The sequence below is a fragment of the Emydura macquarii genome, unplaced genomic scaffold, assembly GCF_026122565.2.
Source record: "Emydura macquarii macquarii isolate MOO-44397 ecotype Brisbane River unplaced genomic scaffold, CSIRO-AGI_Emac_v2 contig_2437, whole genome shotgun sequence".
NCBI lineage: Eukaryota > Metazoa > Chordata > Testudines > Chelidae > Emydura > Emydura macquarii.
Window position 1 is genome coordinate 1,876,479 of NW_027132574.1, and position 27,131 is coordinate 1,903,609.

At 38.1% G+C, this 27,131-nt stretch overlaps 1 long non-coding RNA gene across 5 annotated transcripts in view; it reads right to left on the reverse strand.

Moving 5' to 3' along the window:
• Positions 1 to 2,204: 2,204 nt before the first annotated feature.
• Positions 2,205 to 27,131, reverse strand: part of LOC137162623 (uncharacterized) — a 40,970-nt gene continuing 16,043 nt past the window's right edge. For 2 of the 5 annotated variants that reach the window (XR_010922435.1, XR_010922431.1), the window contains 4 exons: positions 24,989 to 25,105; positions 17,249 to 17,391; positions 11,953 to 12,369; positions 2,205 to 4,893 (listed from right to left, as the gene is read on the reverse strand). This is a non-coding gene — a long non-coding RNA (uncharacterized lncRNA). The remainder of the gene's footprint in view (positions 4,894 to 11,952; positions 12,370 to 17,248; positions 17,392 to 24,988; positions 25,106 to 27,131) is intronic. The other 3 variants (XR_010922433.1, XR_010922434.1, XR_010922432.1) reach the window with 3 other exon arrangements.

Below are 27,131 nucleotides of genomic sequence, written 5' to 3' on the forward strand. Positions count from 1 at the left end.
CCAAGAACCTTTGTGGCAGTGAACCTTTGTGGGTCACAGGGAGTGGTTAGGTTACAACTGTTGCTAGGTGGAAGCGTGGGAATGCTGGTTTTCTGGTAGGCCTGGGTTCAAGGTCTGCCAATCTTTCTAAAGAGACCATTGAAAAATCTCAGCTGTTCACCTAAACAAGATTTGAGATCACCTTGATAGAGTCATCAACTGGTGTTATTCCCTCAATATTTCTTATTTGGGATTGTATAGCCGGGAGGGGTGGTCCCGCCCAGAGAAGGACCCAGAGGGGGAGCCAGACCCACCCTGGCTGGTAGACCCCCAAAGGAAAACCCCTGACCGGAAGCAGGTGGGCAGGTCCAGGCCTTTAGAAACCCCAGGGACACCACCTGACCGGAAGCAGGGGGCGGAGCCAGGCCTTTAAAACCCCGGCCTGCGAGCCCAGTCAGGAGAAGACGGCCGAGGGAGAAGGACGCCTCTCCCCCGAGGCTCCCAGCTAAGACCAGGCCAGAGACCCACGCTGACAGGGAGCGGCCAGTCTTACCCCCAGCCTGGGAGCCGGCGGAGGCCCCGCCGGAGTCACCCGCTGCCTGGGAGCCGGCGGAGGGCCCACCTGAGCCGTACAGAGCCTGGGACCCAGAGAACCTAACAGCCCTTCCCTCAGCCTGGGGGCCGGAGGACCTGGAAGAGCTGCCCTCCATGGAGAAACCCATGGAGTTGCCAGAGCTGCCACCCGTTGATGAGGAGGGCCTCGTAGGACTACCACTTCCCAGCAACCCGAGGAAAGCAGGTATTGGGGGTTTTGGGGAGGAAGAAGCCCAGGGACAGCCATAAGACCATGGCTGAGTCGGGGGCAACCCAGGTGGCGTGTTGCGGCAGGAGCCCCTCCGACCCCATGGCAAATGCCTTTTGCCACTGCGAGGGCCCTGGGCTGCATCCCCCTCCCCTCTTCCTTAGCAGCCCCGAGAGAGCCTCACCCTCCATACCGCTCCAGAGAGCGGGCCTGCTTATTGGCCAGCCCTGCCTGAGGGCCCAGCGCTAGACTGCTTATTGGCCAGCCCTGCCTGAGGGCCTGGCGCTAGACTGCTTGCCCGGAAAAAGGGCTTGAGACTGCTCCCAGCAGGAAATAGCTGGGAGGGGTGGTCCCCCTCTGAGAAGGACCCAGAGGGAGAACACCGGACGCTGCCCCCCTTTCATAGGGGCCCATCCACAGGGACTAACACAAACTTTTCAATAAGTTTAATGAACAGTATATAATGAACGGTAGAGAAGAAACCCCAAAAGTGGGCCAAGAGTCAGAATGGAATATCCAGTTGGGATTGGAAAATGCAATTGAGTTGTGTGACATATGATTCCCTGAGTAGATCAGAAGATCACAGGTGAGGTTCTGTGGGACAATACCACCCTGAGTTTCACCCATAAAAGACCAGATGAAAAAGGAAGAAGGGTGCTCCTCTCTAAGCCACCACAACGGTAACTTGAAGGCTGCTATTCCTATGTCCTCTTCCAAGGAAAGTAGAGACAAAGGCATCATGGACAAGCCAGCTGATTCAAGAACTGTACCTGCTAGTGTGACCTGAGCCAGAAGACATTGCCTGGTTACCCCAAGTGCAGTTCTGACTGACTCTGAAGTCCACAAGACAAGCATGCTCGAAAGCAGATACTTTTTCAGAGTAACTGTATCCTTTTTGTCTCAACAGGCCATTTGAACACCTGTGTAGGGACACCTGCTAGGAAAGGTGTGTGTGTGAGAGAGAGAGCGAGAGAGAGAGAGTCTGTTAATAGTAATTGCACATTTATATGAACCCATAGTGTAAGTTATCATTGGGTAGTAATTAACCTAGGTTATAATAAGATTTTATCATAGATATATAAAGATTTAAATCTTTCCACAAAGGAAAGTATAAGATGCTCAGTAAACTACAAAAGAATAGAAATATTAAGTCATTTGATCATTGGTGTTATGTTAACTTTGTGATTTCATTACTTATTATGCTTATGCAGTAACTTGACCTACTGCTGGTCTTACGTTGTTCTCCTTGCAGTTATCCAATTTTACATTGTATTGTTAACTTCTTGATTTGATTAATTCAGTTTATATTGTAATATCAATGTCAATTATATTTTAATACACAAGAGAAGTGTAAGAAACTATATAACTTTGAAATTAGTATTCCTAAATAAAATTGTAATTACACATCATTTATTTTCTCCCATCAACTGGCAATGAAGTAAAAACAATACCATATAAAAGGGACTTTAATTAAATTTCTTTGTGATGCTATCCACTGTAATACTTAGGATATACCCTGGTGAATGGGCAAATACAATCATTAGCCAGAAAAGTGGAAGGCCAACTAGAGTTTCTAATCCCTACCACTAAAAGGCAGGTAACATCATTCCTGGGGTTTGCAGCATAGAGGTGCGTAGTCATAAGGTCTTCCATTGTAATAGTCCACCCCACACTGGGCCTCCTGAAGAACAAGGCTCCTCTTGCACTGATGCATTTGGCACAGCTAAACATATCTTCTGATGAGCCCAAATTTCACAAAAGAATTCATATTACAAACTGATGCCTCTAAGTGGAGGTTGAGTTATTCTATCTCAGGTGGTGGAGGATGGGGAATACCCCATACTATATCTCAGTAGAAGCTTCCCCCATGGAGAAAAAGAACTCTTCTGTGATAGAAAAGAAATGTCTCACAGTTAAGTGGGCAGTGGAGTCCTTACAATACTACCTCCTGGGATCGCCCTTCATCTTGGTCATGGACCATAACACTGTTAAATGGCTGCAAACTATGAAAGAGGACAGCTGCAGACTCGTATGCTGGTATCTAGCCCTGAAGCCATTTTCTACTGTGGTGTGCTTCCCCAGGTCTCTGGGGCACATGATAATCTGTTTTTCCCCCCTGGGAAGGGGTGAGTGTAGATTCCACAGTGTGGAATTTATGGCAAATACTGGATTTATGGCTTACTACAACAATTTATAACCCACTAACCGCCTGCCCCTCCTATGACCACTTCACTTTGAATGGTCCTTTACACTATGTGCTAACTTGTTATGCTAAACTCTCTTTTCGATCATGTATTTAGCTGTGATACTATGGGTACCTTTCCCAGACCTGAGGAGGTGCTCTGTGTAGTTCAAAAGTGCAAAAAAGAATCAATAGAAGTTGGTCCAATAAAAGATATTACCGCAACCTTGTCTCTCTAGTCCCTTCTTCGGGACTGACAAAGCTACAAGAACACCACATACATCATATGAATTATGACAGTTTTAACTAGATGATCACTACAAGAGGTTGAGGTGTTTTTTGTCTTTTTTCTCGGGTGTGGGGAGGATTGTGCAGAATCTCTGCCTTATTCTGGATGGAATTCATCCCTGTATGAAGGACTGGCTCAAGTGAAATTTAATTGGTGCACACTGCTTTTTCTGGCTGTCTGCACAGAGAGAAATTTCAACCTCCTTGTGCTAGCTGGACAGAAGATCTGTAGTGAAAGAGGCAGTGGAACTGAGTAATAAGCAATTGGAAAAAAACCTATGGAATGGAAAATCTTAAGCAATGTTAATTTTAATAGTTGCCACTCTGCTCTCTAATTAAATTAATGAAACATTGCAATTGATGAGTAACCCTTGTGATTAAGGTTGCAAAAAATTACTGTTGTAAAGTTTTATTTTCAAACAGACATAGCTTTGCAAAACATTCATCTTTCGAGATGAAAATGTTCATTCTTGGTCTCAGAGTGTGTTATTTCCACCCTTGAGCAGATGTACCAAATACTCTTGCTTATCCAGAAAAAGGGACATACCAACTTTTTTTTTTTAATTTTCAGATGAAAGCATTCAGTCTGGTGATGAAGATCGTATAAAGAATCTTAAACTATTTTTTCTCTCTTCCCCCTGAAGGAAGAGACTGACCTTAGAATAACCTGGTTCCAGATTGAAGCTAAAGGAAAATACAATCTTTGCTGGCTTTTTTGTGTACTCCTCTGAAGTTTACACTGTTCAATTGGGCCTTTTAACTTAACTCTTTAACATGGGACATCAGTCATTATTTAAGACTCGCGTACCAAGAATCCTTGAGTAGAAGTCTCACCTTACCATCAAACTGTACCACAGAATCCGTATGAATAGAAATTCCACGCTTGAACAAAGTTAAGGACATACAAAGTAACAACTTTTTTTTAAAGTACATCAGAAGTAGATGAGCCAAACTGTCAGTGGGGCCACTTGATTGAGGTGCTAAAAGGAGCAGTGAAGGAATACCAGGCCATTGTGGAGAAGCTCAATAAATTTTTTGCATCACCCTTCACTTCAGAGGATGTAAGGTAGATGCCCACCCTGATCCATTCTTTGTAGGGGATAAATCTGAGGAACTGTCCCAGATTGAGGTATCAATAGGGGAAGTTTGGGAACAAATTGATAAATTAAACAGTAGAAAGTCACCAGGACCAGATGGCATTCCCCCAAGTGTTTGAACTCAGATATGAAAGTGCAGAACTACTAACTGTGGTATGTTACCTATTGCTTAAATTAGCTTCTGTATGAGATGACTGGAGGATAACTAATGTAACACCGATTTTTTAATAAGGCCCTAGAGGCAATCTTGGCAGTTATAGGCTGGTAAGCCTAGTACCAGGCAAATTAGTAGTAGTAAAGAACAGAATTATCAGACATATAGATTAACATGATTTGTTGGAGAAGACTCAACATGGCTTTTGTAAAGGGAAATCATGCCTCACCAATCTATTAGAATCCTTTGAAGGAGTCAACAAGCATACGGATCTGGTGGATACAGTGTACTTGGACTGTCGGAAAGCCTTTGACAAAGTCCCATTCCAAAGGTTCTTCAGCACACTAAGCAGTCATGGGATAAGAAGGAAGATGGTCTCATCAATCACGAACTGGTTAAAAGACAGTAAACAAAAGGTAGGAATAAATGGTCAGTTTTCACAATGGAGAGAGGCAAATAGTGGGATCTGTGATACTGGCAGAACAGGTACCAGCTCATGCCAAGGTTTCCATGCCTCAATTAAATACTGACTAATACATAATTGGAATCAGTCTGGCTCACCTGTGTTAGTATCGTTTTAAAAGAAGCATTAGAATTTAAGAATGTGTTTAGTATTTAGACTTTATTGAATGTTCGTGAGTTGCTGCATGCATTAATCTCACTTATATCTGTATCCTGTACTGTAAGGTAATATTTGACCATTTGTCTTGTAAGCCTTTGTGACTGTGAAAACCAACATAGAGGAGACAGACATTAACTATCATAAAGTACTGGGCTCCAACAGAAGCTGTGGAGTACTGGCTAATTGGGAAGTCCCATTGACACCAGATGAGCTATTGTGGAAGATTAAAGAGGAAAAAAAGACTTTACTCTGCTCTTCTCCCCCAGGACAATGAAACATGCAAGTGAATTATTCTCATCAGCTGAATTCAGAGCTCAGAGCACAGGGAGGGGGGAAAAAAACCCTAAGAAGAAGGAACTGTATCTCTATGATGCTTGGATTCTGGGGGGACAAAGTTTTCTAAGCATAAACAAGGGATTCTCAGCTGCTTATCTTTGGTTAGCCATAAGGGACATATAAAGCTTGCTTATTACAGAAGCTTCTATTCTCTTTTGAAACTTAACATTGTAACTCATTTGTGTATATGTTTACCTGCTTTAACCTTGTAAATAACTCTCTTATTTCCTTTTCCTACATAATAAATCTTTAGATAATTATGGGATTGGCTACAAGTGTTGTCTTTGGTGTGAGATCTAAGGTGTAATTGACCTGGGGTCGGTGACTGACCCTCTGGGACTGGGTATATCCTGAGTATTCTGTGATTTTTGGTGTAAAGGCTCATCTATCACATAGGTAGGTCCCACCTGGGTGGCAACAAAGATTAAATTCCCAGGGAGACTGTCTGTGACTCCAAGTTAAGGCTGTTCTAGTGCCTGAGGATTTTACACAGTAATTGGTTGGTGAAATCCAAGTACAGAACTCACAGTCCATTTGGGGTTTGTGTCCTGGTTCTTAACACTGCAGGACAGCTTGACAGGGTCCTTCAATAATTTGTACTGGGACCTCAGTTGTTCAACATATTCATAAATGATGTGGAAAAAGAAGTGAACAGTGAGATGGCAAAATTGTCACACAATACAGAATTACTCAAGATTAATTACTCAAGATATTAAATCCAAAAATGACTGTGAGGAGTTACAAAGGGATCTCACAAAACTGGGTGAGAAAATGGCAGATGAAATCAATGCTGATAAATTCAAAATAATGCACACTGGAAAAAAATAATCTCGACTATACATACATACAAAATGATGGGATCTAAATTAGCTGTCACCTCTCAAGAAAGACATCTTATACTCATTGTGGAGAGTTCCCTGAAAATATCCACTCAATATGCAGCAGCAGTCAAAAAAAGCTAACAGAATGTTAGGCGCCATTAGAAAAGTGATGCATAATAAAACAAAAGACATCATAATGCCACTATATAAATCTATGGTACAACCGCACCTTGAATATTATGTGCAGTTCTGGTCACCTCATCTCATCTCAGAAAAGATGGAATTGGAAAAGGTACAGAGAAGCACAACTAAAATTATTTGGGGTGTGGAACAGCTTCCATACAAGGAGAAATTAAAAGACTGGAACTGTTCAGTTTAGAAAGGAGATGACTAAGGGGGAAGGGGAATAAGATAGCAGTCTATAACAACATAAATGGTATGGAGAGAGTGAATAGGGAAATATATTGCATTCCTTCATATAGCACAAGAACTAGGGGTCACCATATGAAGTTAATACACAACAGTTTTAAAACAAATAGAAGAAAGTACTTCACATAATTCACAGTCGACCTATGGAACTCATTACCGTGGGATGTTTTGAAGGCCAAAATTATAATTATAACTGGGTTCAAAAAATAATTAGATAAATTCATGGAGGAGAGGTCCATAAATGACTATTAGACAAGATAGCCCGGAATACAACCACATGATGTGGATGTCCATAAACCAGGATGTCCATAAACTGCCAGAAGCTGGAACAGGACGACAAAGGAGGGTCACTTGGTAATTGCCCTGTTCTGTTTATTCCCTCTGAAACATGTGGTACTGGACATTATCAGAAACAGAACACTGGGCTAGATGGACCTTTGGTCTGACCAGGTATGTCCATTTTAATCTTAATCCGTCATCAAAGCCCCAATGTTCCCGGAAATTGTATTTGTCTCATGTTTTAAAAAAGTACATAATAGAAGTATCATCTCATGCGGTAGGTAGTAGGCACATGTTATTTACAAAATAGTTATATTTATCTATATTAATGTTGTTCCCTCTGGAGACTATTAAAAAGTGTTATATTACTGGAGATCTAGTCTCTCATTGTATTTGATTTAAAATCAATTTTATGCACACATGCCTGCATCTTAAAATAAAAAGGACTGCATTAATATGGAAGCCTTTCTATTACATATTTCAATATCTCTTTTCAAAAAAGAGGTACAACATTAATGAAAATTCAGTCAATTGGACAGAACAGTGTTTTCCAGTTTGTGTTTTCGAATTTGAAAAATAAAAAGCATGTGTTTAGACAAAGTAAAACAGATTTTGGTCAATAGTTAATCTTGCATAGCTTTGCATTGACTTCAGTACTGCTATCTTTACAATGGTGAAAATTATTAAAGTTTGTATGTTTCAAAATCAGTTATATTTTAGATTCAGATTCAATTTATAGATTATTTATAAAGGGGTTAATAAATTATTAATGAGTGTAATGAACATGCAATAGAAATGAGTACTGTGTTATATATAGATAGTTATAAGCACATCAGGAGAAGGTCTTATAAATAGTTATAAGCAACCTGTTTATCTGGTGGACTCTATAAAGAGTTAATTAATGATTAATAGATGTTTTATTAAATGGTAAATTAATTATAATAACTTGTTATATAGCTTCTGCCTATGGCATCAGCAGCATCAAGAGCCGGGTCCTTCTTTTTAGGAGATTCTTGAACCCACAGTATATCTATTCTGGGCACCATTGATAAGCAATTCTGTACTCATCTGCAAACAGGTTTAAACAAAAAAACCCTTTACCTGGGAAAGGAAAGGGACAAGACAGGGTGAACTTGAACAAACTTTGCAATTTGCCACTGTATACCACTTACTATCTCAGGGTGCATGAGTCACAGTCCCAAACAACTGGACACCCAGGGTATGTTTATGCAGCAATTCAACACCTGGGTTGACTGGCCTGGGTCAGCTGACATGGGTGTGCAGAGCAGTAAAATTGCAATATAGCTATTTGGGCTGGGGACTTCTCACTTAGAGGGAACCCAGAGCTCAGGCTTCAGCCCAAACCCAAACATCTACACAGCAATTTTACAGCCTGAACCCAAGTCTGCTTTAAGTGTTTAATTGCTGCATAACGATTATGTAAGAAACTGGGACTAGGGGGGTTCTGAGCCATTGACACTTCTGCATTGCCACTAGAAGCTTAGGCTAGGACCCTGTGAAGACAGGCTCAGCAGGAAGTACCACCCATTAACTAGTACTGTCCAGTATAACTGAGTGGCATCCTGCACAGCCCACTGATAAACTGAGGCTAGTATTTAAACCGGGACCCCATTATAGGGAGTTGCCTGAGCAGCAATGCAGACTGCTTGCCTCTGCTCCAGACCCTAGATGATGGCTTCTGACCCCAGTTTGTCCTTGACTTTGCTATCTGATTGCTATCTATTACCTGGTGTCTGACCCTGAGTTCCTGATATTCTGACCCAGCTTAACTCTGACACTGCTATCTGCCTATCACCTGCAATTTGGTGCCTGACCCTGGCTTCTGAGCTGACTCACTCCTGAACCCACTACTTGTCTCCTGACTGCAATTTAGCAGTGGACTTGTGCACATGGGCTGCCCATGGGCTGGCCCTGACACATCATCTGCATCAGCCTCTTAGGGTTTCTGCCTCCCAAACCCCCACCGTCAGTTTGTGCGTCTCCAACTTCCCCACTCTGTTTGTGGTTCCAGGAGACCCAAGAAAACCAGGGGCCCTGTTTCTTAGGCAACTCAGAAGCTCTGCCACCTTTCCAGCTAGAATACTTTAAGCATCTAGGACAGGGTGGCCTTAGAGTCTTTATGCTGGTGTAAACTGATTCTGCAAATGCCTCTGCTCCCTTCATAGTCCACACAGCTGGTTTCCTTCTGGAGGCTGTGGGTGGGTTCAGCTACTGGTTTTCCACTGCTCATTGGGGCCTACCTTCTCTCGTAGGCTTCTGGCCACAGGGCTTACATAAACTACATATCAATGGAACCTTAATATAAAATGTTACCATTTTCACAATTCCTTGATAGTTTGAATTATACATTCCCCTATGATTTCCAGAAATACCATCTTTCACTCTTCATGTTCTGTTTCATCTACACTGAAGTTCATTTCAACTGCTCAGCAGCATTGCCCGGTAAGCTAAGTGATCATTGTCAAGCACCATCATGGTTGGTAACCCCATAGCTGTTCAGTTCCTTAATAGGACTCAGTTCTCATCTAACAAGCAACCTGTAGCCCAATAGCTAATGCAGACCACTCCATGTTACCGGCAGTTGCATTATAGTGAATTCAGCAGCGCAGTTACTGACAATCAATGAACAAGGAAAAATATTAATGCTTTAGGAGCAGATTTTCTAAGGCACAAAGGGCAGTGATGTGGCCAACACTCACAGCAAGTTACTGGGAGTTAGGTACCCACCTCATATACATCCCTAAGAAAATTTCACCTTTAATGACTCCTCAAGAACCCAATGTCCTGCAGTAGCCCAAATTGTAGGAGCAAAGCAAAAATGCAAAACAAGGCCAAACTTTAAAAAAAGCTGAACTAAAACTAGATTAATAGCAAGACACAGTACTGTGATTTACCCAAAAAAGAAACTACCAAAATTAAATATAAGCATTTATTAGTACAGTGTGGTCTTATATCCAGATAGTCAGTATGCCAAATGTGTATTAAGATTGTCTCAGGCTTTGCAAGCCTAACCCATGTCCAACATGAATGAAAATGTCCAGTATGAATGAAAGTTTAATCGTATTATGCCTTTTTAAGTCACAAGCAACTGCTCAATGAAGCTCTCTGTAAAGAGATATAGCTTTCTTGAGCTGCAAATGACTGTAAATTTCAGTAACATTAACATTAAAACATTGACATTGCTGCTAATAACTTTATATAAAATGACTGTACAAAGACTGAATAATTTACTCAGCTAAGTCTGAAGAAGTGGCATTGAACAAACCATACAAACATATGAAGGCCAGACTGATATCAGGAGAAAATTATAAAGCTTAAATTTCACGTAGCCAAAGAATGAATGACTAGACAAAAAAAATGAGATTTTAGTAGTGAAATCAAATAAGTCTGTCATGCATTATAGACACTGGACTATATTGGCAATGGTGCAGTGCATCACTGCTCCAGAGATAGTTGAAAAGCAGGGGTAGCACTAGGAGAAATTGTGCGCTTCAGGGAAACACTATGCTCCTTTTGTGCTTCTAAACAGCTTGGGGTTTACAGAGAGTATAAAAAATTCTTGTGACTTCCCCTCCCCTCTTACACTCATACAGCAGCCTAATATAATTGAGTCTATAGGAAAAATACTATACAACTGTCTTGTAAATAGCGATTGATTTCAATGGAACTGCTTGTGAAATAAGATTTACCTCAATATCACAGTGAAAAAATTGTGCCTCAAGTAAGCTACCCAAAGATGGGGAGGTGAACAGGATGGCTCTTATTTCAAAATACTTTTCTATAACATCTTGGCTGCATCCTACAGTGAACCAGTGAAGCAGCAAATTCTAATCAACACAGCCAGTCTGTGTCTGAGGAAAACATGAACATATTTAAAATTAACTTCCTTCTCCCACCATGCAGGTAAGTAGCACATTTGCCTACTTGAACACAACCTACTTGCCACTGGTGGGATGGGTAAGCAGGAATATGAGTCCTGCGTTCCTGAATGTAGTTCTTGTAAAACTTAGAGTGAAATAAATAGAATTAGTCAATTTGATGACAGTTGCCTAAAGAGCTCGAGGGAGAGAAAGAGATCTTTACTCAGCACATTATTGGTGATTAGGGACTATACAAATCCTCATCCTCAATCACCCATTTCAATATTATACCCAAGGCAAAGTATCCCAAAAGCTGGCATGCAAATGTCTCATTACAGGGCCATTTACAAATGAGTTTTCCAGCAGACCTAAAATTATGTTTAGTTAAACAAGCTGCAGGATTGCAGTGGGTGTTTTAAATATGAAAGTTATTCAAGAGTAACAGTATGAACATATGCAATAATTCTAGAGAGGAAAGATATGTGATTTATTAATTCAGTTTCCATTACACAAACTACTAATGTGAATTAGTGACTGATTTCAACAAACAAAGGGGCTTGCCTTGTCTGTGTTTGGTCATTTCTTGTCTAATGAGAGGAAAATAATACACTATGCACTGTATAATTTGATCTTTATTCTAAACCACCAGAAGGCAGCTAAGCTGTTGGTTCAATTAGAAGCCCATTATGGCAGAAGTAGGCAAACCTACATAGTAACTCACACAGACCTTTCCAGAACCACAGACACTTAATCTTATATCAATTTAAGTTAGTTTTATTTTATTACTAGAACATTATCTGATATACAATAGAAATATTTGCCTTTTCTTTGTCAGATGTATAGTAGCTGGACCATCTGATTTAAAAATTGAAATCCGTTTGGTTCTCTTTAGAGTTGTTCATGAGTCCTTGTTACCCAAGGTCTATCAACCTAAAGCTCTTGTTAAGATTACTCTATATGAGATGGTGTTCGGAAATAAATCAAACGGAGACACAGCCATCAAGCCAATAGAAGCACTGATTGAAACAGTATAATATAAGAGAGCTCTCACTTAAAAGCTATACTTAGTCTTTAGCACTTACACATGTCTGCAACAGGTTAGTAAAACACACCAATGCTCAATAATTGCTGAAGTTTGGTGTGGCTCTCGAGCAGTACAATAGCAGCTTTCAGATTGGTCAGTCTTCTAGGTGCCATTGGGGGACCCCAAAACTGTGTCCAAGAAGAGATCCCTGAAGAGTCCAAACCTCTTCCCCCCATTCATCCTTATTAGTAGACAACAACATGCCAAGAAAAAAACTTGTTGGGCAAAGTTTCAAAAGCTAATTAAGATGTTTTTTCAGATCACTTATTAGTCAGATGTATTTGTGTAGAAGCCACTTGTCTTGAGGCCCTGACAAACATCTCCCAGAAGGCATGCAAAGATAAGCTTCTTGCTTTTCTCCTGAAACATATATCCCAGCATATTCACCAGAGACTTCATCAGGGAGGGTGGGAGGCTGCAGAGTAACATAAAGTTGAGAAAAAGGCTTAGTCATGGTAAGGCTGCACAGGCCTGTAGAAAGGCCTACTGATTTTGGTTGCTGTCAGCAACAAGTATGATAATCAATATTATATTATCAAGTGGTCCCTGACCCTTTTACTGGTATATCAAAATCTCCCCATACATCCTCACATTCACATTAATCCTTTGGAGTATGCACCTGTAGTATATATGTAAAGGGGCTGGTTAGTTAAATGATAGTATGCAAAAAAAGCAGATTAATAGCCAACTCAACTGTTAAAACAAAATTTAGCAAACAAATTCCAAATTCCAAATCTGTAGTCTAATTTTGCAACAGACTCTTCATAACAGTATTTTCAATAGCTCTGCATATTCTTTTTTTACATATTTGCTTTCTATGAGAGAGGATGGGTACTCATTTCTGGGTAATACATTCATTGTATATATCATTACTGTTGATATTTGGGTAGATAAAACCTTATAGAACTGAAGTATCTTATATATCCATCAAAGATACAAACTTGCCTCCACCTTTTTCTAGGACTAGCTTGAGACTGCCCCAAGATTAGCTAATGGTTGCAGTTTGTGAGAATGAATTTTTGGCATGTAGATACATGTCCACTAGAAATTGAGCCTAGACCATTGAAATAGTGCACCAGATGGGCATTAGTAAATTATTTTTTACTCATTTTATCCTCATTTTTCTCTCTTTGAAATCAATGGAAATTTTGCCTTTAACTCCTTTGGGAGCAGGTTCAGTACATTTTTTTTCTTCAAATCATCATCTTCATCATCTTTACTCTTATATATAATTTTTCATCCATAGAGCACTTTACAAAGGATATTGAAGTATCATTACCCACTTCATATGTGTATATTTGTTTGCAGGATCAGGGCCTTTGAAATGTATGTTCACCAAAATACAATTATTTATTTCAATCTTTCCATCACTGGCACAATACAAGTTATTTTTCTATATTAATAGCAAACAATATTCCAAGCACAGTTCTTTTTTGATAGACTCTGAGAGTCTGGGTAAGGATAGATGAAGACTTGTTTGTAGTGTATGTGGGGTCACTGTTTAGACATGTATGCCCAATACTGGATCACTTTCAGGTATGATGATCATAACATATTATTTAAATGACTCAGTTATTTTGCATATATATTATACAGGTTGGTGATATATTTCTATATAATATTTTCTGTAAGTTTATATGCATTTATGAATCACAGATAGCTGGCATTTCTAATGTTATTCTTCCTTTATCACAGGATGCTGTTCTGGGAAGAAGGACTAAGATGGGGTCCACCTTTTGAAGAAGGGGAAGAGCATCTTTGGATATAGACTGGCTAACTTAGTGAGGAAGGTTTTAAACTAGGTTTGATGGGGGCAGGAGACAAAAGCCCACAGGTAAGGCAAAAATATGGAGACATGGGACAAGGTTAAGAACCTGGGGGAGCATGGACCATTATAGCAGAGATAAGAGAGAGACTAGAGGGAACATAAAGGGGAAAGTAAATCGGTATCATAGATGTCTGTATACTAATGTGAGAAGTATGGCGTCTAAGCAGAAAGAACTAGAAATGTTAGTGAATAAACACAACTATGACATAGTTGGCATAACAGAGACTTGGTAAAATAATACACATGACTGGAATATTGGTATAGAAAATTACAGCATGCTGAGAAAGGACAGACAGGGGAAAAAAGGACAAAGTGTTGCCTTATATATCAAAGATATATATACACTTGGACTAAAGTTGAGATGGAAATAGAAGACAGACTATCTGAACATCTCTGTGTAAGGATAATAGGGATTAAAAAACAAGGGTGATATGATTGTGACTACAGACCATCTAACCAGGAAGAAGAGGTGTCTGCTGCTTTTTTTTTAAAACAACTAACAAAATCATCAAAAGCACAGGACTTGGTGGTGATGGAGGACTTCCACTACACAGACATCTGTTGGAAAAATAACACAGCAGGGCACAGTTTATTCAACAAATTCTTGGAATATATTGGAGACAATTTTTTATTTCAGAAGGTGAAGAAAGTTACTGGAAAGAGGCTGTTTGATTTTAACAAATAGGGAGGAGCTGGTTGAGAATTTGAAAGTGGAAGGCAGCTTGGATGAAAGTGATCATGAAATTCATGGTTCTAAGGAATGGTAGAAATAAAAATAATACAATAAAGATAATGGATTTCAAGCAGACAGACTTGAGCAAACTCAGGAAGAAAGTCTAAGGGTTAAAGCAGTTCAAGAGAGTTGGCAATTTTCAAGGAGACATTATTAAGGGCACAAGAGAAAACTATCTCACTGTGTAGGAAAGATAGGAAGCATGGTAAGAAGCCACCCTGCTTATCCAGGAGATCTTCAATAATCTGAAACTCAAAAAAGAGTCCTACAAAAAGTGGAGACTAGCTCAAATTACAAAGGATAAACATAAACAAACAACACACACATGTAGGGATAAAATTAAAAAGGCCAGGGCACAAATGAGTTTAAACTAGCTAGAGACATAAATGGTAACAAGGAAACATTATACAAATTCATTAGAAGCAAAAGGAAGACCAAGGACAGAGTAGGCCTGTTACTCAGTGAGGGGGGTAAAACAATAACAAAAAAATATGGAAATTGCAGAAGTGCCAAATTACTTTTTTGTTTCAGTTTTCATCAAAAAGTTTTGTAGCGATTGGACATCTATCATAGCGAACACCAGTGAAAATGAGGTAGGATCTCAGGCTAAAATAGGGAAAGAACAAGTTTAAAATTACTTAGACAAGTCAGATGTCTTCATGTCACCAGGGCCTGATGAAATACATCCTAGAATACTCAAGGAACTGTCTGAGGACATATCTGATGATCCTTTAGCAATTATCTTAAAAAGTCATGGAAGATGGGAAAGATTCCAGAGCACTAGAAAAGGGCAAATATAGTGCCAATCTATAAAAAGGGGGAAAAGGATAACCCGGGGAATTAAAGACCAGTCATCTTAACTTCAGTACCCCAAAAGATAATGGATCAAATAATCAAGTAATCAATTTGCAAACACCTAGAAGATAATAAGGTGATAAATAATAGTCTGCATAGATTTGTCAGAAACAAATCATGTCAAACCAACCTAATAGCTTTCTTTGAGTGAGTAACAAGCCTAGTGGATAGGAGGGAAGCAGTAGATGTCAGATATCTTGACTTTAGCAGGGCGTTTGATACTGTGTTGGGTGACGTTCTCATAAACTAGGGCAATATAACTTAGATGGAGCTACTATAAGGTGGGTGCATAACTGATTGGAAAACCATTCCCAGAGAGTAGTTATCAGTGGTTCTCAGCTAAACTGGAAGGGTATATCAAGTAGGATCCCACGGCGATCAGTTCTAAGTCTGGTTCTGTTCAATATCTTCATCAATTATTTAGATAATGGCACAGAGAGTACACTTACAAAGTTTGTGGATGATACCAAGATGGGAGGGGTTGCAAGGACTTTGGAGGAAGGATTAAAATTCAAAATGATCTGGACAAACTGGAGAAATGATCTGAAGCAAATAGGATGAAATACAATATAGACAAATGCAAAGTACTCCACTTAGGAAGGAACAGTCATTTGCACACATACAAAATGGGAAATGACTGCCTAGGAAGGAATACTGCAGAAAGGGATCTGAGTGAATCACAAACCTAATATGAGTCAACAGTGCCACACAGTTGCAAAAATAGTAAACATCATTCTGGGAGGTATTAGCAGGACTGTTATGAGCAAGACACAAGAAGTAATTCTTCCACTCTATTCCACACTGATTAGGCATCCACTGGAGTATTGTAGCCAATTCTGGGTGCCACATTTCAGTAAAGATGTGGAAAAATTGAAGAGAGTCCAGAGGAGAGCAACAAAGATGATTAAAGAGCTAGAAAAAATAACCTCTGAGGAAAGGAAGAGTGAGGGTGGACATGATAACCATTTTCAAGTACATGAAAGGTTGTTACAAGGAGGAGGGAGAAAAATTGTTCTTGTTAACCTCTGAGGATAGACAAGAAGCAATGGCTTTAAATTGCAGCAAGGACGGTTTAGGTTGAACATCAGTAAAAACCTCCTAACTGCCAGGCAAGTTAAGCACTGGAATAAATTACCTAGGGAGCTTATGGAATCTGCATCACTGGAGGTTTTTAAGAGCAGATTAGACAATCACCTGTCAGGAATGGTCTAGTTAATGCTTGGTCCTGCCTTGAGTGCATGGGAGTGAACTAGAAGACCTCTCAAGGTCCTTTCCAGTCCTATATTTCTATGAACTCATATTATTTAATGCTGTGCAATAATAGCTGTTAAAAACTTTCCAATTTTGCCATAGATATTTGGGTAATGCTTCTTAACCATCAGCAGTATATCCACCTAGTTCAGGGAATACTGCAAATAATGAGGTAATTCCTAAGCTGTGTAAGGCAACTGAAAAGTTAAGGGCACACACTGAATTTTTATTTCAGTTTCTGCAGAGATATTTGTTTTCATGTTTGCCATATAAGTCCCCCTTGTTTGCTTATCTCCTTATAACATCTGGTTCTCTAACATAATATAATGATTTTTTTCTGTGTGGAGTCATATTGGTAATCTGTTCTAGTGTTCTTGATTGGAATAGTTCAATTCCTTACTTGATTTTGAGCTGATAAGATGTTTTGCTCAGAGGAAACCATATTCAGGAAATGTCTGATATTCAGCTGAATTTTGGTATTCAAGTTTAATTCTCTGACATCAGTCATCTATACATATTCATGAGCAGAAGCAATATTGTAGGTTGGATATATTTAGGATCCCATTTTGACTAGGGTTCAAGAGACACAATACCTGCCACCAGGATTTTACAATCTAAACCGATCACCTTAATTCTTATTGCTTCTTCCTTGGGTATTGAACTATGAATTCTCTTTTTATTCTATGATTTCTTCCTTTTTCATACATCCATTGGTATTTTCCTATGCATGTGCATGCATGTAATCTTTGGCACACTTGACATCTGTTGAACTGAAAAATGATTTTATGAGCACTTTGGGCATTACCAGATATTGCAAACTATGTCAGTAATTCCTAAAAGTGTTTGGTAGTCAATGACTGGACTGTGTAATTCAACAGTGAAATGCACTGACCATGTGATGTAATTTGAAATTAGACTCTGAACAGGTGTGGGAGGGAGGGGGCAGGAGAAAGTATAAAAGGTTAAAAAAACCCAAAGTTTTATTAATTGCTGGATTAGAATATCCCATATAATCACAGTTTCTCTTAAGGCCTCTTTTCAGTGCTATTTCTGTGGCAAAATGCATATTAAGATTCTTTAGCATGTGCTATTGTAACATCTCTCTAGGAGAAAACAAGAAATGCTTCCAAAGTTGGCATGTTCTTTGCTGTTATTGGTGTGATGTATTTCACTGCTTCCTCATTTGTTAGCTGTTCTTTGTTACAATCAAATCTGGCTAAGAGTCTCACTGGTCTGTTTTCTTAGTTAAAATATTTCTGTTGTATTAAAATGAGATTATTTCTTTTTGCATGTGAAATGAGGCCAGTGCCTTACATGCAGTTTTCATTAGACACAATTTGGTTTCATGTGGAATCTAATAATAATAACTTTCTATTGTATTAATTTTTTCAGTACCATCTGTTCATTGTATACTCTTTTCCCTTTCTGTAACAATGGAAAAACTCCCACTGACTTTAATGACAAAAGGATTTCACGCAGTTTATTAAAGCATGCTAGAATATGCAAATGAAAGAAAAATAGTATGACATTATTTAAGAATTTTGTATTTTGATTTCAAAAGCATATAAATTTCCACTGCAGCTCTTCCAATAATGCTCTTCTCACAATTAGGTACACAATTTAATGCTGAATTACTTAGTTTTTATCCCTAAATGTAATAAACTATGCACAGTAGCATAATCCTAAATCCCAATAGCAAAATATTGATATCAGCACTGAGGGGTGCATATGAAAGTTTTATCTTTCTTCTTCTCCCTGAAACAGAAATGTCTCATAACTTCCATCAAGTATTCTAACTAATTGGACATCTTTCATTTAAAGATCATCCCATCTGATTTTTTTTTTTTTTTTGAGGAATTTTATCTTTTTTGTATAACTCCAATGTCATGCATTCTTTGCATCTATAGGCTTGGAAGCAAGTGAACTTCTCACAGTGGGGTTCTGAGTTCTCTAAAGGAAGTGGATCTTTGCTGTCATATGAGCTTTGTGGAAAAGCATAGCAGCTTGTAAAAGCTCACAACAGTTAATGAATAAAACATGAAGCCTATTCAGGATAGTGCATTGCCCTTTAGACTAGGGGCATCCAAACTGCTGTTAATAAGAGAAATAGTCATTTTTTCTTAACTCTTCATGAGACCTTGGAGTGCAAATTACCTCTGTACAATGGCCTTTTGCTTAGTTTTGTTTGAATTATTGATACTTTCATTGCATACATCGAGTAATTCAAAAAATCCTTCTACAAATATTCATGCAACTCAACAACACCAATCATGGTTATAGAAGTTCTAGAATATTGAAAGCCACAAAATACAAAACTATTTAGCAAATGTTTGCCCCAGTAGTTGTAATATTAAATTGTGTGTTTTCTTTGGCAGTGCCTGAAGGCATAAATGTCCAAGCTAGACAATTTTCTTAGAGACAAAATCCATGTGTTACTGCACATACTTAAATCTTAAAGGGGATTTTTAAAAAAGCATACTTTTCACATAATTAGAAAGAATGTCTATAATTCAAGATACTGATTAAACTGCCAAAATGAGATAAGGACCCTAACTTTAATGTGTGTTCTTGCTCAAAGTCTCACTGGGCTCATCAACCCTGACAGCTTTACTAGGCTCCATTAACCATTAGTTAAATTAGCCATAACTTTTTAACATTATTGGTTAATTGCTTTGTGAATCTGAGATAACTCCAGAGTATACTAAAGCTCCATATCAATACAATAAGTTTTTACTTCACAGTATGATATCACGCTATTTAAATCTTGATTGATAGATGATCTTCAGAAGCTAAAATGAACTTTATTGCATTTCTAAATATCAAGAACTGAATGAAAGAGTGAGGATTTCATTGTCAGATTCAAATATAGTTTTCACTGTGCTAAAAATATTTGTGAAGATGACCAGTTGAAGTTTGCAGAGACAATTAATAAAGACTATTCCAGCTCAGAAACATCATCCTTACTTAGGGATGATAACTCCTTATCTGCTTATTGACTTTTGGAGATTGTGCTCTTCTTCCAAACTAATGTTGTGCTGCATTAATTCCAAGCTGACAGTTCTAGCAATGTAACTTTCTAATTCTTTCTAAAAGCTTGACCAGAAGTTATAGGCTTGAAGCAAGAATTTCTGTGTGAAATCCTTTGGCCTGTGTCAGGCATAAGGTCTGAATAAGTGACCATAAGAGTCGCTGAAATTATTTTTAAAACTTCAGGTTTGATTTCCCCTCTCATGTAGTCCTTGAATCAGCAGTCCATCCCTAGTAGAAAAGTACTTAACTATATTCTTCACTTTAGGCACAAGCTTATGTCTCCTTGGCTTCAAGGGTTAAAGTTAAACATTTGGATAGACTGAGACCTTGTCTACAGAGAAATGTTTGTTTTGGTACTCATAAGGTCTGAGTATAAACTGAAATATTTACACCAGAATAACCCTCTATGTTACCACTCTTATTCCTGTATATGAGTGCCTTTTTTTCCAGTTTTGTTTACCTTACGTGGGAAGGAGTCTGGCTTTTTTTATTTAGTTTAATCTTACAAGAGTATCCATCTGAGGGGGATTTATACCGTTATAACTATACTGGTTTAAATTCACACCTTAGCTTATACTGAAAAAACTTTCCCATGCAGATAAGGCCTTAAGTATGTGCCTACTTGCTTTGCTGACCTGAGGCCTTATACTGGTTTAACAATGGAGTTATTTCTATTGGATAGGAGGGAAGCAGTAGATGTGATATGTGGTGATTTTAGCATTGCTTTTGACATAGTCCCACACATTTCCATAAAGAAACTAGGGAAAGTGGTCTAGATTAAATTACTATAAAGAGGGTAAACTTCTAGTTGAAAGATGGTAGGTACTCAAAGAGCAATTATCAATTATTTCCATCAGACCTGGAGGGCATATCTAGTGAGGTCCCACAGGTCAGTGCTGAGTCTGGTATTGTTCAATATTTTCATTGGTGATTTAGATAATGGAGTGGAGAGTTTGCTTACAAAATTTTTGGATGACATCAAGATGGGAGGTGTTGCAAGCACTTTGGAGAACAAGATTAGAATTCAAATTGACCTTGACAAATTGGAGAATTGGTATGAAATTAAGAAGATGAAATTCAGTAAAGACAAGTGCCATGTACTACAATTAGAAAGGAAAAATAAAATGCACAACTACAAAATGGGGATGAACCAGCTTGGTGGAAGTACTGCTGAAAAGAATCTGGGAGTTATACAGAATCACAAAGTGATGCAGTTGCAGAAAAGGCTAATATCATTCTGGGGTATATTAACAGGAGTGCTTTATGTAAGACACAGGAGATAAATATCCTTCTTTACTCAGCACTGGGAAGGGCTCAGTTGGATTACTGTATCCAGTTCTGTGTGCCACACTTCATGAAAGATGTAAACAAACAGTCCCTGGAGACAATCTAAAGGAGAGCAACAAAAATGATAAAAGGCTTAGAAAACTGGAACTATGAGGAAAGATTTAAAAAACTAGGCACATTTAGTCTTGAGAAAAGAATGAAGGGAGACTGGATAACAGTCTTCAAATATCTTAAGGGCTGATAAAAAGAAGATAGTAATCAATTGTTCTCCATGTCCACTAAAGGTAGGACAAGAAATAATGGTCTTAATCTGCAGCAAGGAAGATTTAGTTTAGATATTAGGAAAAGCTTCCTAACTATAAGGGCTGTTAAGATCTGAAACAGGCTTCAGACGTCCTTGAATCCTCTTCATTGGACGTTTTAAAGAACAAGTTGGACAAATACCTATCAGGGATGGTCTAGGAATATTTGGTGCTGCACAGGGGGATGAACTTGATGACTTATCAAGGTCTCTTCCAGGCCTACATTTCTATGATTTTATGATTTACTCCAGATTAAGCTAGAGGTAATTCAAGCCCCTTTTGTTCATGATATTCTATGGACAAATAATCATACTCATAGTGACAACTAGATGTCTTTCTCCTTTTCTTTTTTTTTTTTTAAATGTGTAAAGGAGATAGTCATCTTGATTTTTCTGCCAAAAAAAATCTTTTTCTAAAGCTTGATTAAATCCAGTTTGAAATGTGGTCAATATTCCTGGTTTCATCACTATTATTTGTTCCTAAAAACAACAAGTACAAAGAATGCATGTGTTTTACAAAAGAAAAATGATAGACTATCAATATTCAAACGGAAGTGTTTGTTATATACACAAAGCAGTATAATGCACCTGGGTATAATCCAAATGTTTTAGTCAGTTTTGGCACTGCAGCTCAGATTCAATCAGAAAAACATAACCTTGCAGGGTGATTTTGTTTGCACATAACACCGGTGCTGACCTTTATAAGTAAAGAATTCCAATAGCAGGAAATGCTTCAAGGTGGTTTTGTAATTTAGACAAATGTTTCTGAGGGACTAAGCAGAGATTATCAAACTCATTTCTCTTTTGACCTAAAGCAGATCTCTTAACCTAATTCTTCAGAATCCAAAAACTGGTGCATTAATCCACTAATCCTCCTAGTCTCTCAAATTATTGACAGTCCATTATCTAGTAACACAATCACAAACTGAAGACTCATTGGAGAGATAGTGTGACCTCTTTGAAGTCCAGATAATGAAATATATTGTGGTATGGTACTTTTGTCATGAGTATAGCCTTTTACAGATTTCCTTACTTTTTGAGTAAGAGAAATGGTCTCTAATTTGAGATAAATTCCCACAAAATATTTACATATTTAGAATATGCTTCAGGTTTATATTATTCTTACATGCAGCCCTGTACTGGTGTTAGGGGAGACATTGGCAGTGTAGCAAAATGCCCAGGCCACTGCCAGTAACAGGAATACCAGTTATCTGACTTATTGCCCAAAGCAGCTAAACTAGTAGGTCTTTGTAGCCGCCTAAGCATAACTAAGCATTCCGGGAGGGAAGGAGGAGTGCATGAGAAGTAAGCATGAGCCTGCTGCCTTCCTTGTTAAAGCATTTTCTGAAACTGCTGACATTACGTCTTTGGAAAAAACAAGAAGTCCAGCTATTTTTTATGAAGAAATCCAGCGGCAGGAATAATGGCTTAAAAGTGCTAGCTTAATGGTTTTTCTTTGATTGACATGTTGTTGATGTAATTGTAACAGTTGCTATCATAAAAGAGGTAAATTGGTCCGAGGAATTTGTATTTGACCTGAAATACCCAGCAATAGGCAGATAGCTAGCCACTTGAGCTTGTCCTTTGACCTCTTGAGACTCCTCCAGACAATGGGTAACTATTGTTTGGGGGCACTCTAATCTTTAGCATATCTGTGAGTGCTTGTGATCTAATAAAATAGTAATTTTGGGTGAAAGCACTTTGGGTTTGTGCCAATCTTTAACCAGATGGATGTGCTCTGTTCCCCTTTGCTTTGTTCCTGACACTGCCTCACAAAAAGCACAGTTATCCCAAGCTTTGAATTGAGAGATCCCAGGAAACATTGGATGCAGGAGAAATATCTGATCCCCAAGAAACAGGAGTTGTTCCCTTCACTTTGCACAAGTGCTCACTGAAAGAATTTCGAGAGTGGCTGGGAGACAGCAGGGGTAAAATATCTTTGGGAAGGTAGCACTCCACATACACTAGTCATATAAGTGTATGGAACACTTGCTTGAATTTTCTGTATATGACATAGTTCTTTTATTTTCTTGCTATAAATTCTAATCCTTGAGGAAAAGACTTTGCTGATTGAAACTGATTACTGGGGCTGAAAAGCCTTCAGTAATAATGTTGCCAGTTGAAGTATATTAGTGGAATAGTGTCAGCTTGTAGGAGACTATATAAAGATGCTGAGCTCGTCAAATGATTTACCCAGATGTCAAGTCACAGGATACTGCACAGAGATTCAGAGCTGGCAGCCACATCAAATGGGTCCTATTAGTTCTAGCCCAGGAATATAAAATGCATGAGTGTCTCTCTGAAGTAGAGAAAACTAGGGGTAGGGATAGAAGGTTCAGTGGGAGCAATACTGGTAACAGCCAAGTTCAGGTTGAAGATTGTTTGTTGCTACTTCCCATATTATATTCAAATTTGATATCAGATTCAGATAACTTTGTATCACTGTCTTGAAATTTTCACAAACCTAACACTTGAGCCTAATTTGAGGTAACATTTACATATAAATTACCCCAGATGAGGCATTGGTGGTTTAGATTTCAGATTTTATACTCATCGTTATGTCAGGAACAAGGACCTGATCCAATGTCCATTGTAACTTAATGGAAGTCTTTCCATTGACTTTAATGGACATTGGGTCAGGATCTAAATGACATTTATATTTTTTGAGAATGCTATATTCAAATTCTGCCTCTGCCACTGGATTTTGCTGTGACATTGAACAAGTCACTTGACCTCTATATACCCTTCCATAAAATGCAGGTAATATAATACCTACTATAGGATGTTATAAGAATAAATTAATGTTTGCAAAGTATTTTTAAAGATTACAAATGTTATGAAATTGCTAAGTATCCTTTTTTGCTTCTTATGCAATCCTGAGGCGATGGACTAAAGAGTCAAAAAGAAAAGACTTTAAAGACCTTAAAGTCCAGGAATAGGAAGGGTAGACATCTAATATTTCCATTTTAATTGGATGGACATTTGTGACCTTGTCAGTCTGCAGCTAGTAAGTATGTCAGGACAAAGCCACTCACTTATTATTCTTCCAAAACTACTGTGTGCCTTTTACCAATGATGTACAGGATTTCCACCAAAGCTAGCTAGATGTGTAACTCAGATGAATTTTCTGTCTATTTCTGATGGTGGATTATGTAATTTTTGATGCCATAATGCAATACATCAAGACCTTCATTATATTCCTACTATTCCATTGCATCAGTAAAAAGTGAAACAAGACTTTAATGATATTGGAATCCCCTGTGTAATGGCAGTGATAAATTGTACTCATGCATTTGCAGTTACTACAGAGAATATGGATATATATCAGTAACAGGCAAAAAAATTAGTCAGAATAAATGTATATGAAAAGTAGTTTGTGATGATAGAATATCACAAGTAACCTACCTTCTCTATATGACTTCCTATATAATTCATATATCTGCAGTCTCTGAGGCCTGGTCCACACTTAAAACTTAAGTTGACACAAGTATGGTGCTCGGGAGTGTGAAAAATCCACACCCCTTACAATCTTAGCTATAACGACTTAACTCCCAGTGTAGACGCAGCTAGATTGATGGAAAAATGCTTCCATTGACCTAACAACAGGGAGGTGGTGTTCCTACAATGATGGAAAAAACTCCTTCCATCACTGTGAGTTGTGTCTACCACATGGGGTTATGTCCACATAGCTATGGCACTGTAGCTATGCCTTTATAGTGTAAACATGATCTGAGATAGTGCAGACTTACTTTCATCATAACCATAAGCAGGGGGATGGGTATTTGTGTCCTTCAAAATTTTTCTTCTATTTTCAAGTATAAGTATCATTCTGAACTATGAGCTAAATTCTTCAGTCCCCTTCATACCTGTGCAAACAAATGTGTGGTTACAGTTATGAAATCAAAATATACCACAGTTATCACCTCAGAGGAAATAACTGTAGTTACTCAAATGCTGCTGTGAGGTTATCTATTGATTTTTTTTTAAAATGGTGATCATTTTAAATACTCATTAATTGGCATTCTGACTTTTCTTCATCTCTCTAATTTTGTATTTACTCTTAATCGTTGTTTAAAATACTAACTTCCTATATATCACTTTGGCCAAAGAAATGTTTGTACTGCTAACAATTTAATTAATAGGAGGATATTTTTCTTTTCATTTTGCAGTTTGCAACAATATAGCAGTCTGCCAACTGTAGTAAAGAGAAGTGATTGTAATTTTAAACGTCTCGTTTGTGACATAGTGAGTACTTCCTACATCTAAAAGGCTGAATCCTGTATTATTTATTATTCTTTCTTCAGAAAAAGTCTTCAATTGACTTCAAAACTCCCATTTGCCTCAGAAAAGATTGAATAAGGACCTTTGGAATTGGGCTGTATATATGTACATTGTTCTGTTTGTTAGCTCTATTTACGATATCCTTGTTTATTGTACCAGTTACTTAGCTCTTTTTGAAATAAAAATGTCATAACTAAATGAAAAAGGAACACACTTCACCACACACAAACACACTCCTGCCAATCAGATGTATGACTTCTGGGAGCTTTGCCATTGACTTCAAAGGAGCCAGAATTTCACCCTTTATTTTTATAATATATTACCAATCTAAAAACTATTGAGTCACTGTTTCATTTGACCCTAAATAAAGTTTCCTGTATTCTCAGTTAAATGAAAAAAGTTTCAGATTTAATGAAACATTTTATTTAGTTTTTGGACACTTTAATCACTTTTTTTTTATTAAGAGCATAGGAAATTTTGGAATCGCCATTCACAAAACCACCAGAGAAGATGTACCCCTCTCCTGACCCTTTATATCCTATAGCATCATGATTAGAGTACTCACTAAGGTTGTGGAAGACCCACATCAAGTCCCCACTCTGCCTGATTCAGAGTAGGGATTTGAACTTGGGTTTCCCATTTTACAGGTGAGCACCTTAGACACTGCATTATAAGGCATTTTGGGGTGCTCTGGGTGTGTCTTGCAGTTTCTCCCATTGAAGCTGTTCCACTTTATATAATACTTAAATATTCATTGGTGTGGAGAAACCATGAGAATTACTCTAGAGAATACCCAGGCTCCAGTCCCTACTCTAAATTAACACACTGCAACCTTCAAACAAAGACCTAATTTTTCAACAGGAAATTATCAAAAATTTGTACATTCACATAACTTGTTTAGATGTAGTCAAATCAGCATTTTCAACAAAAAACTCTTCCATCAGGACTACTTGTGTGAGTAAATCCCCATCAGCATGAATAAGGTGCAGCCTCAGTGTTTTAAAAAATTATATACATTAAGATACTCAGACTTTTATTCCTTTAACACATTTCAAATCTTTAACTCTTTTCCTTCCATATGTGTATTATAGCTAATCTTGCTTCCAATTCTACAATGTGTAGACCATCTTCTATGAGGTCTTAATTTACTTAACTCACTAAGGATGTTAGAACTGACTAAAAGCAATTAAAAGAAGGCATTCTTGCACAAATGCAATAAGGAACTTAAGCAAACACTTAATTTTGAGAATGTGTTTAAATCCATTCCTATTCAGAAAAGAACTTAAGACTTGGTATTTAAGCTTGTTTTTAAAGGTAAGCATCTGCTTAAGAGTTTTGCTGCTTTGCTGGATTGGACCTTCAGCACTGTGAAGGATCAGGATCTTAAATATTTCCATCACTAATTTATGAAAGCCTGTAACCAAATTATTTTACATATTTGGTTCATCTGACCAAATATTTATGACAGAGATCTTTAACTGACTGCCATGCACCAGAATTTACAGCTCCTTAATTAGAGCTGAGAAAGCCTGAGTTTATTTATCTCAAAATCAGAAAGATATTTTGTTAAAACAATAATGATAATAGTAATCCAAGCTGAATAAGTCAGTG